The sequence below is a fragment of the Bos grunniens genome, chromosome 19, assembly GCF_055505025.1.
Source record: "Bos grunniens cultivar Pamir isolate PY7600 chromosome 19, Bosgru_T2T1.0, whole genome shotgun sequence".
Classification (NCBI taxonomy): domain Eukaryota; kingdom Metazoa; phylum Chordata; class Mammalia; order Artiodactyla; family Bovidae; genus Bos; species Bos grunniens.
The window spans coordinates 35,111,613-35,121,208 of NC_141183.1; the positions used below are offsets into that span (position 1 = coordinate 35,111,613).

The following is a 9,596-nucleotide window of genomic DNA, read 5'->3' on the forward strand; positions in this document are numbered from 1 at the left end:
TTTAGCCACTGTCCACTTCCCAGAAGTCAGGCTGATGTCACAGGACTCCAAGCCCCAAACTTCTCTTCCAGCATGTGGTTGGTCTATCTGGCATGGCAGCCTTCTGAGTCATCTTATTAGCATTAGGGTCCCACATTAGTCACTCCATTAACATAAGTCAGAGGTCCATCCTGAGTCATCTCATTAGCATAAACCAGGGCCTATCTTTAGTTACTTCATTACCATAAACCAGGGGCCCTCCCAGAGTCACCTCATTACCATAAATACAGGTGTGGTCCAGAGAGACCCACCAAGAATAACAGGGACACTCATACCTTAGGAAATTTCAGGAATTTAGAGGCTGTCTTCCAGAAACCAGGGATAAGGGCCAGCCGGCAGGCCCAACAGAAAACATCAATACCCAGGGATAAAGACAAGTTAAGCTGAATGTCAAGTGAGAAGCTCAAATAGAATTTCAGGAAGAGCAGGGTAGGCATGATGATTGAGTGCCGGGAGAAAAACTAATGGAGATGATCATTATGGGCTTGCATACTGAAGGAATGATCAAGTCACAAAGAGTTAGAACCAAGATGTATGACTTTTACTCTAGTAACAAGCCGTTGGATCAGTTCAGCTTCATACCATTAAAAGTAAATGAAATTCTTATCTGGCAGCCTCGTGGCTATCAGAGATACAGAGTTCTAGCATATGTTTGTTCGAGCTCAGAGGAAAGTAAAAATTGGAGGAGCAATTAACCTTTCTGCCCAGGCTGACTTAAACCATCATTTCCCAGGTGAGTTTTGCAGAGTACTTGATTCTAGCGGGATGGTGGGTGGCGGGGGTAGGGGTATTAAAAAATAAGTCTGGGCTAAACAATTTAAGAAATGATGTAAATGATGTCACCTCTTAGAAACTGATAATACATATGAGCGTTTAAAGACTCTGGAAAGCCCCATAGCCAACAAATTTGTTTAGCTTTGTCTGCCCTGTAATTCCCCTGATGTAACACGTATCAACCTTCTTCCGGGTTCGCAAATCACTACCTTGCAGAACTAGTGTGCCCTAGAGGGTACTTTGGAAAACACCAGTGTTGGTAGTTTTCTGTGTGACCTTTTTTTTTCCCCCAACAATTCTGTTTACTTTTGGGTGTGCTGGGTCTTCATTGCTGCGTGGACTCTTCTCTAGTTTCAGCGAGCAGGGACTACTCTCTGGTTGCAGTGCTCGGGCTTCTCATTGCCGTGGCTTCTCTTGTTGCAGAGCACAGGCTCTAGGGTGCATGGGCTTCAATAGTTGCGGTTCCTGGGCTCTAGAGCACAGGTTTAATAGTTGTGGCACGTGGACTTAGCTGCTCCCAGGCATGTGGGATCTTCCCAGACTAGGGATTGAACCTGTTTCCCCTGCATTGGCAGGCAGATTCTTTACCACTGAGCCACCAAGGAAGCCCTGTGTGACCTTTTGGACTCAGGGAGACATCTGGGCCCCAACCCCAGAGTGGCAAAAATCTGGGATATCCATGCTAAGACAAAGCCATCTCATTAAGTCAGAGCATCCACTCATTTTACAGATGAAGCAACTAAGGCTCTGAAGGTTAAAATTCAAAACCAGACTTCCAGCCTCCAGAACTGTGAGAAAACATCTATGGTTTAAACCATCCAGCCCATGGTGTTTTATTATGGCAGCCGGAGAAAACTAATACAGTATGCAAAGGAGTGTCATAGATGGAATCAATAATATAGCCCTTGGTTATTGATTAATAATAAAGTGGAGGTCAGAGAAGAAGGAGGTATCAAGGATCATGGATGACTTTGCAATTCTGAACCCATGTGATAAGGGGAGAGGTCTGTAGAAGTGGCAGAGTCCAGAGTGATAGAAAACCAGCACCTAAATCATAAAAATGGAAGATAGTATAGCAAAAACACTCCTAGGCCTACCAGTTGCCTTCTACAATGGATGACTGTCACTGAGCCCAGGGATACGGCTGTTTAGTGATACTTGTGATATGGGGCAGAGCAGAAGGCATTCACAATACCCAGAGGCTTTTCCAGAGCTATGTTCAGGAAACCTGACTCTCTTTTCAGCTCTGTTTGGGAGATAGCTTGGAGACATGAGTTTGGACTGGACTGAAGTTCGTCTGGATCCTTGCAGCCTGTGGTCTGTGATGGGAGGGTGATGTGGTGAGGTGGCTTCTGCTACAGAAGCAAAGCTTAAGATATGACCCCTCGGGCAAGTTACTTACCTGTTGGTCTCATCTTCCAAGTCTGAAAAACAACATCTTGGTCTCTATGATCTTTTAAGTTGTGCCATCTGGTGACATGATCCCTTTCTTTGAGCCAACGTCACATTGCCTTGGCCCTTCTCACCTGGCAGAGCCGCATGGTGTCCTGGAACCCAAGGGATGCGGGCTCTGAATGTTTATTTTCATTTCTGAGTCTGGCACAGAGCCCCTGGTCTGCTGTGCAGCTTGGCCATGTGGAGCCCCAAGCCCCATCCCTAGATGACCCCCCTGCCCTCAGAGCCAGGGTCCCAGGGCATGAACCCAAAGGCAGTCTCTGGGGGCTAGAATTGCAAGCCTGTGGGTAGGGAATCCAGGACAGGGGTCGGGGGAGGGGTGTGCATCTAAGATGGAAGGGGGAGGCCCAAGCAGGCACCTTCAGTGCAGAAAACTTCATCCTTGGTTTGTTGTTCAGTCGTCAAGTCATGTCCAACTCTTTGCAACCCAGCACGCCAGGCTTCCCTGTCCCTCACCACCTCCCAGAGTTTACCCAAGTTCATGTCCATTGACGCCATCCAACCATCTCATCCTCTGTCATCTCCATAGCCTCCTATCCTCAATCCTTCCCAGAATCAGGCTCTTTTCCTCTGAGTTGGCTCTTTGCTCAAGGTAGTCAAAGTATTGGAGCTTCAGCTTCAGCCTCAGTCCTTCCAATGAGTGTTCAGGGTTAATTTCCTTTACAACTGACTGGTTTGATCTCCTTGCTGTCCAAGGGACTCTCAAGAGTCTTCTGCAGCACCACAGTTTGAAAGCATCAATTCTTGGCCCTCTGCCTTCTTTATGGTCCAGCTCTCACATCTGTATATGACTATTGGAAAGACCATAGCCTTGTCTATATTAATGTCATCTAAATTCCAGCTTTGCACATGTCAACCATCATAGGCTGCAGCCCTGGACTCCTGTGTCACCTCTGCCCTGTGCAAGGGGCGAGGGCATCCTCTCAGGCCAGAGAGGCCATTTTCTAGCTCCACATGGAGTATGTGCAAGAGGCGTAGGCTGAGGGCTATAAGGGGAGGGCTGCTGATCCAAACCAAGACGGGAAGTGAGGGGAAGGGGGTCAGCTCACAGTTCAGAAGTATTCCACCAGGGGGCACCAAATACACAGGGAAATGCCCCCACTGGCTTCCTTGGGCGAACCCAGTCCCAGCTCTTCCCAAAGCTCCAATTCAGGGTGAGGCCGACTTCCTGAGGACCCTGTAGCTCCTGGAGCTGGAAAGACAGAAAAAAAAACCCCGAGCATCAGGTGCCACTGATGCTGTCAATGATGCTGAGCTGGCTTTGAGTGAGAGACAGGACACCTCCAGGAGACAGGGTAAGAAACACAGGCACCAGCAGCGCTGCCAGCTCAGAGCAGCCCCTCAGTTATCTCTTCCTGAGACAGGCTACCCTTCTGTTGCTTCAGTCTTGATCAGGGTGGGCGACAGTCAGTGTTAAGTGTGACAGAAACAGGGCAAGCGGCTGCATGGCCCACTTGAAGATCCAAGGGTTCATATCCAGAATATAGAAAGAACTAGAACGTAACAAAATCAAGAAACCTGATTAGAAACGTAGGCAAAGGACTCAAATAGACATTTCGCCTTAGAGTGTATACAGATGGCCAACAAACACCCGAAAAAATGCTCTACTTCAATAACCATTTTGTAGTTGTTCAGTCGCCCAGTCGTGTCCAACTCTTCGCGACCCCGTGGACTGCAGCACACCAGGCCTCTCTGTCCCTCACTGTCTCCCGGAGTTTGCCCAAGTTCATGTCCATTGCATCTGTGTTGCCATCCAACCATCTCACCCTCTCGCCCTCTTCTCCATCTCCAATAACCATTAGGGAAATGCAAACTGAAACCGTGGTGAGACACCGCTTCACACCCATTAGGATGGCTGCTATTAAAAAAAAAAAAAAAGCAAAAACGAAAAAACCCAGACAATAGCAAGCGTTGACAACCATGTGGAGAAATTGAAACCCTTGTGCACTGTTGGAGGAAACAAAAAATGCTGCCTTTTTCTGAATGTAGGTCCGGTGGGGAAGCCTGACGTAGCTGTACCGGCACCTGCACAGAACGACTGCCTCACTTTTTTCTCATTTCCAATCACCTTTCCCCACGCTCCCCGCGCCTCAAACCACCCTGCTTCTGCATCCTGTAAATACTGTAAATACCTGTAAATACCTGGCCTTCCAGGAGGTGGACCTGAGGTAAGTTCTCCCATCTACTGGCTTGTCTGCCTCCTGAATAGACCCTTTCTCTGCGGCAAACCTCAGCATCCCGGGCTCACTGTACGTTGGGCAGATGAACCTGGCTTGGTGACAACATGAGGTCCTTCCCACGGTCAGATTCCTACAGACAGAAAGTAGACAGTTGTTACCAGGGCTGGGGTCCAGGGGGAACAGGAAGTGTCGTTTCATGGGCATAGTGTTTAATTTTTCCAAGATGAAAGAGGATGGAGGTTGGTTGCACAACTACATGAATGGATTTACTTCTCCTGAACTGTACATTTACACGTGTTTAGGGTGGTCAGTTTTATGTTTTACCACAATTTTTTTTTTTTTAAGTAAAAGAGGCAGGTCTAAAGGAGGAATTGGCTCTGGGAGTTGAGGTTTCTGAAGTGAACAGTAGGTTCTCAATTCTGCTCCTGTCGCGCTAAGAGAGCTTGAGGTTGCCCTAGGGTAGGAGGGCCGCTGCCTCCTTCCTTCAGCAAGCAGCTGTTCCTTCGTTCTCCAGCTACTAAAAGACTTAGCAAGGGAACTGCTCTGGTGGTCCAGTGGTTAAGGCCTGTGCTTTCACTTCAGGGGCTGGGGGTTTGATTATCTGATAGGGGAAGTTGTGGATGCTCATGACGGGGCCAAAAAAAAAAAAAAAGATTTAGCAAGGCCTAAGCAGTTGTAAGGCCCGGAGGGTTGTTGTCCACCCTGCAAGGAATTTGAACGGTTTGGGAAATGGAAGGATTTCGGGGAACTCACAAGCTGGTGACGCTCATCTCCAGGCTGTAAGCCAGGATCAAGAATCATACCTTGCATTTGCAAAAGTGAATTCCTCCTGAGACTTTCAACCTGTGGTCTATGACCTTCGTTCCAACTATAATTTTAGCCAAGGTTAAATTGGAGCGTTTGAAGCTCTCAGTTCATATTTCCACAGTATCCTTTCACCAGTGTTTCATCTGGTGTCATTTTTTTCTCTTCTTTTTTAAAATTTTTTGTTTTAAATTGCAGTATAGCTCATTTATGATGTTGTGTTAGTTTCAGGTGTATAGGAAAGCGATTCCGTTGTGTGTACACATTATTTTTTTCAGATTCTTTTCCCATATAGGTTATTGTGTGTGTGCTCAGTTGCTCAGTCATGTCTGACTCTGTGACCCCGTGGACTGTAGCCCGCCAGGCTCCTCTGTCCATGGGATTTTCCAGGCAAGAATACTGAAGTGGGTTGCCATTCTCTTCCCCAGGGGATCTTCCTGACCCAGGGACCAAATCCAGGTCTCCTGTGTTGCAGGCAGATTCTTCACCATCTGAGCCCCCAGGGAAGCCCCATATATATAGCAGTGTATACATGTTAATCCCAACCTCCTAATTTACCGCCCCCCCCCACCACTGTTTCCTTTGGTAACCATAAATTTGTTTTCCAAGGCTGTGAGTTTGATTTGTGAAAAGCTCATTTGTATCATTTTTTAAGGCTTCTACATATAAGTTATGTAATACGTATCTTTCTCCGTCTGACTTAGTATGATACTCTCTAGGCCTTTCCATGTTGCTGCAAATGGCATTATCTCATTCTTTTTCTGGCTGAGCAATATTCCATTGTATATATGTACCCCATGTTTTTTATCCATTCCTCTTTTGATAGACATTTAGATTGCTTCCATGTCTGCTGCTGTGAACATTGAGGGGGCATGTGTTTTTTTGAATTATGGTTTTCTGTGGACATACGTCCAGGAGTAAGATTGCTGGAACTTAGAGCAGCTTTACTTTTAGTTTTTCAAGGAACCTCCACACTGTTCTCCACAGCACAAGCACCAACTTGCAGCCTTAAGGTAACAAGCGTGGGCAAAAAATTCCCACACTCAGCAGAACACAGTGCTTTTTTGCTTAGTTACTCTTTTCTGAAGTTTGTATGTAATGTTTCTAAAGGACCTGTGTTTGGTTTTGTTAATTTTGTCCACTGTTTTGCTCTCTTTTCATTTCTCCCATTATTTTATTGCCTTCCTCCTTCTTTCTGTGGGCTCACTATGTTGCTCTTTTTTTTTTTTTCCCTAACTTCTCCAGTTACACACTAACACCTTTTATTCCCAGTGTTTCTTGCTTTCCAATAAACATAGTCAAGATTTTAATTTCCCTTATGCGCTGCTTTAGTACAAATTTGGACATTGTAATTCAGCACAAAACTTAGCATTGTAATTCAGTTTTAAGTATTTCATAATTTCCCTTGTCATTTCCTCCTTAGCCCAAAAGTAATTTTAATTTTTTCCTAGGAATATGAGATTTTTAAGAGTTCTCCTTTTATTCAATCCTAACTGTATTTCATTGTGGTTGGAAAATATAACCAGTGTCATTCTTTGTAATTTGTGGAGATTTTCTTTGTTGGGTCAGTATAAAGAGTTATGTGTGTACATATATTTTAGTTTAAGATTATTAGTTGTGTTAGTCAAATATTCTATCTTGCTTATCTTTGATCTGCTTGATGTATCCTATTCTGAAAGAGTTATGACACCATCTCCAAATGTAACTGTTAATACATTCATTTCCCTCATTTTTTCATTTCATTTATTTATTTATTTAAGTATAGTTGATGTATTAACATATAAGTTTTGGATGTGTAACATACATGCTGCTGCTAAGTCACTTCAGTCGTGTCCGACTCTGTGTGACCCCATAGACGGTAGCCCACCAGGCTCCCCCGTCCCTGGGATTCTCCAGGGAAGAATACTGGAGTGGGTTGCCATTTCCTTCTCCAATGCATGAAAGTGAAAAGTGAAAGTGAAGTTGCTCAGTCATGTCTGACCCTCAGCAACCCCATGGACTGCAGCCTTCCAGGCTTCTCCATCCATGGGATTTTCCAGGCAAGAGTACTGGAGTGGGGTGCCATTGCCTTCTCCGTAACATATATAATGATTCACATTTTTTTAAGGTTAGACTCCATTTGTAGTTATTATAAACTATTGGCTATATTCCACATGTTGTACAATATATCCCTGTAGCTTACTTTATACATAATAGTTTGTATGTCTTAATTCCCTGCTCCTATTTTTCCCCTCCCCATTTTCCCCCATTTTAGTTGTTTTTTGCTTTATATATTTTGAGGGCACATTGCTGGGCATGTATATGTTTATGATGTTATTTCTTCTTCTTTTTCTAGTCATGCTGCACAGCTTGTGAGACCTCAGTTCCCCGACCAGGAACTGAGCCCAGATCACGGCAGTGAAAGCCCAGAATCCTAACCACTAGGCCACCAGGGAATTCCCTGTTGTTTTTCCTTTATTTATTATTTTCCTTATTAGCATACAGCATCTCTATTTTCCCTTTGTTAATTTTTACCTTAAATTCATTTTTTTTCTTCTGATATTAAAATTGCTACTGTGGAATTCTTTCTTATGTGCCAGAACTTTTTTTCCAATTTTGCTTTAACAATCTCTTATTTAAAAAAATTATATTATTGCATGTTGATTTAAGAGTCAGTCAGAGAGTCTCTGTATTTTGATTTGTGAATTTAATTTATCCTCATTTATATTTATTAATGTTGTGTTAGGGCTTCCATCTACTGTCTCATTTAGTGTTTTCTGTTTGCTACATTTTCTTTCTACTCCTTTCCATCTTTGGAATGGTTCACAATGCCCTTTCTTCAGTGAGAAAGTTTGGATTTTCTACTTTCCATTGGCAAAATCAAATTATTCTGTAGAAAACAATGCATCTAATTTATACGCTTCTCATGGGTAACCCTAGCTTATTATGATCCTTACTTATGTTTATTCTTGCCCCGGTCAACTTCTTTTTAACATTTTATTTATTTATTGCTGAGCTGGGTCTTTGTTGCTTTGCTTGAGCTTTCTCTAGTTGCAGTGAGTTGACTTCTCGTTGCAGCTGGCTTCTCTTATTGTCGAGCATGGGCTGTGGCTTAGTTACTCCATAGCATGGAATCTTCCAGGACCAGGGATCAAATCGGTATTCCCTGCATTGGCAGGTGGATTCTTATCCACTGCACCACCAGGGAAGTCTCCCTGTCAACTTCTTGACAAATCTATGTGTTTCCTTAAAAAGGACAAGTTCTCTAGCATAATTTCAGCGCCCTCCAGTGCTTCCTCCCTCTGCTGGTTCCTCATGCCCCTTCCCCAGCCACACTTCCAGTGTACAGCTTTATTTCTGAATTAGCTGGGTTTTTTATTTATTTAATATATGTAATAATTTATGTACATAGCTTGCATATCTCATTGAGTCATCCTCGATTCAATTCATTTCCCATATTCCTGAGGCACTTTTTTTTTTTTTTAATGCTTTCTAGAGAGATCAACTTCTGGAATAGTGAAGTGTGGTTCTTGGTGAACCACTCTCCCACAAAAACATCAAAAATACTGACAATACAACTAAAACCAACCATTTTAGAACTCTAGGAATGTACCAATGCCACTGACTGAACTGAAAATTATCTATCCAAGAGAAACTCCTGAACCTCAACAAGACATTACTGTCCGTGGCCTTTTAACTTGGGGCTATTCCTGTCCTCTCTCCCTCCCCAGCTTGCTGGCCCAGTAGCCTTGAAAAGTTAGCAGTCTCAAAGTTGGTGGAGAAAACCGATTTCTTCTGGAGCTCTGTTAAAGGCACATTCCTAGAGCAGTCAATGTGTGCGTGCTACGTGCTAAGTCGCTTCAGTCGTGTCTGACTCTGCGACCTGTAGACTGTAGCCCATCAGGCTCCATGGGCTTCTCCAGTCAAGAATACTGGAGTGGGTTGCCATGCCCTCCTCCAGGGAATCTTCCAGACCCAGAGATTGAACCCATGTCTCATGTCTCCTGCATTGGCAGGCGGGTTCTTTACCACTAGCGCCACCTGGGAAGCCCCAGAACATGTTAGTATTTTGTCCAAATTAGAAGCTACCTGAAAAATCTCCATTCCCAAGGTGTTATGGCTATTTGATGTAACTCACAGCTCATGGGGCAGAGTGGGGGCGGTGGGAGTGGTATTTCTAGGACATCATCCCAAACAATAGTGTTCTGCTAGTCATTTCTTAGCTGCCTAGGGTTGTGATTTTGGTTGGAACAAACAAAAGCCTGGCCAACAACAACCGTTTTAAAGTAAGCCCCGGAGAACTAGAAAACCACAGGGAACTTTGCAAAGCTCCACCATGTCCCTAGGGATCTAGAAGGCTGTGCA

At 44.3% G+C, this 9,596-nt stretch overlaps 2 long non-coding RNA genes across 2 annotated transcripts; one reads left to right on the top strand and one right to left on the bottom strand.

Moving 5' to 3' along the window:
* Nucleotides 1-561: 561 nt before the first annotated feature.
* LOC147352052 (uncharacterized) lies at nt 562-6,022 on the bottom strand. Its single transcript, XR_015147906.1, has 2 exons — nt 4,411-6,022; nt 562-3,761 (listed from the first exon to the last, which is right to left on the bottom strand). It is a non-coding gene; the product is annotated as an uncharacterized LOC147352052 (long non-coding RNA).
* On the top strand, nt 642-7,794 carry LOC147352053 (uncharacterized). Its single transcript, XR_015147905.1, has 3 exons — nt 642-772; nt 4,258-4,436; nt 7,588-7,794. It is a non-coding gene; the product is annotated as an uncharacterized LOC147352053 (long non-coding RNA).
* Nucleotides 7,795-9,596: the final 1,802 nt, after the last annotated feature.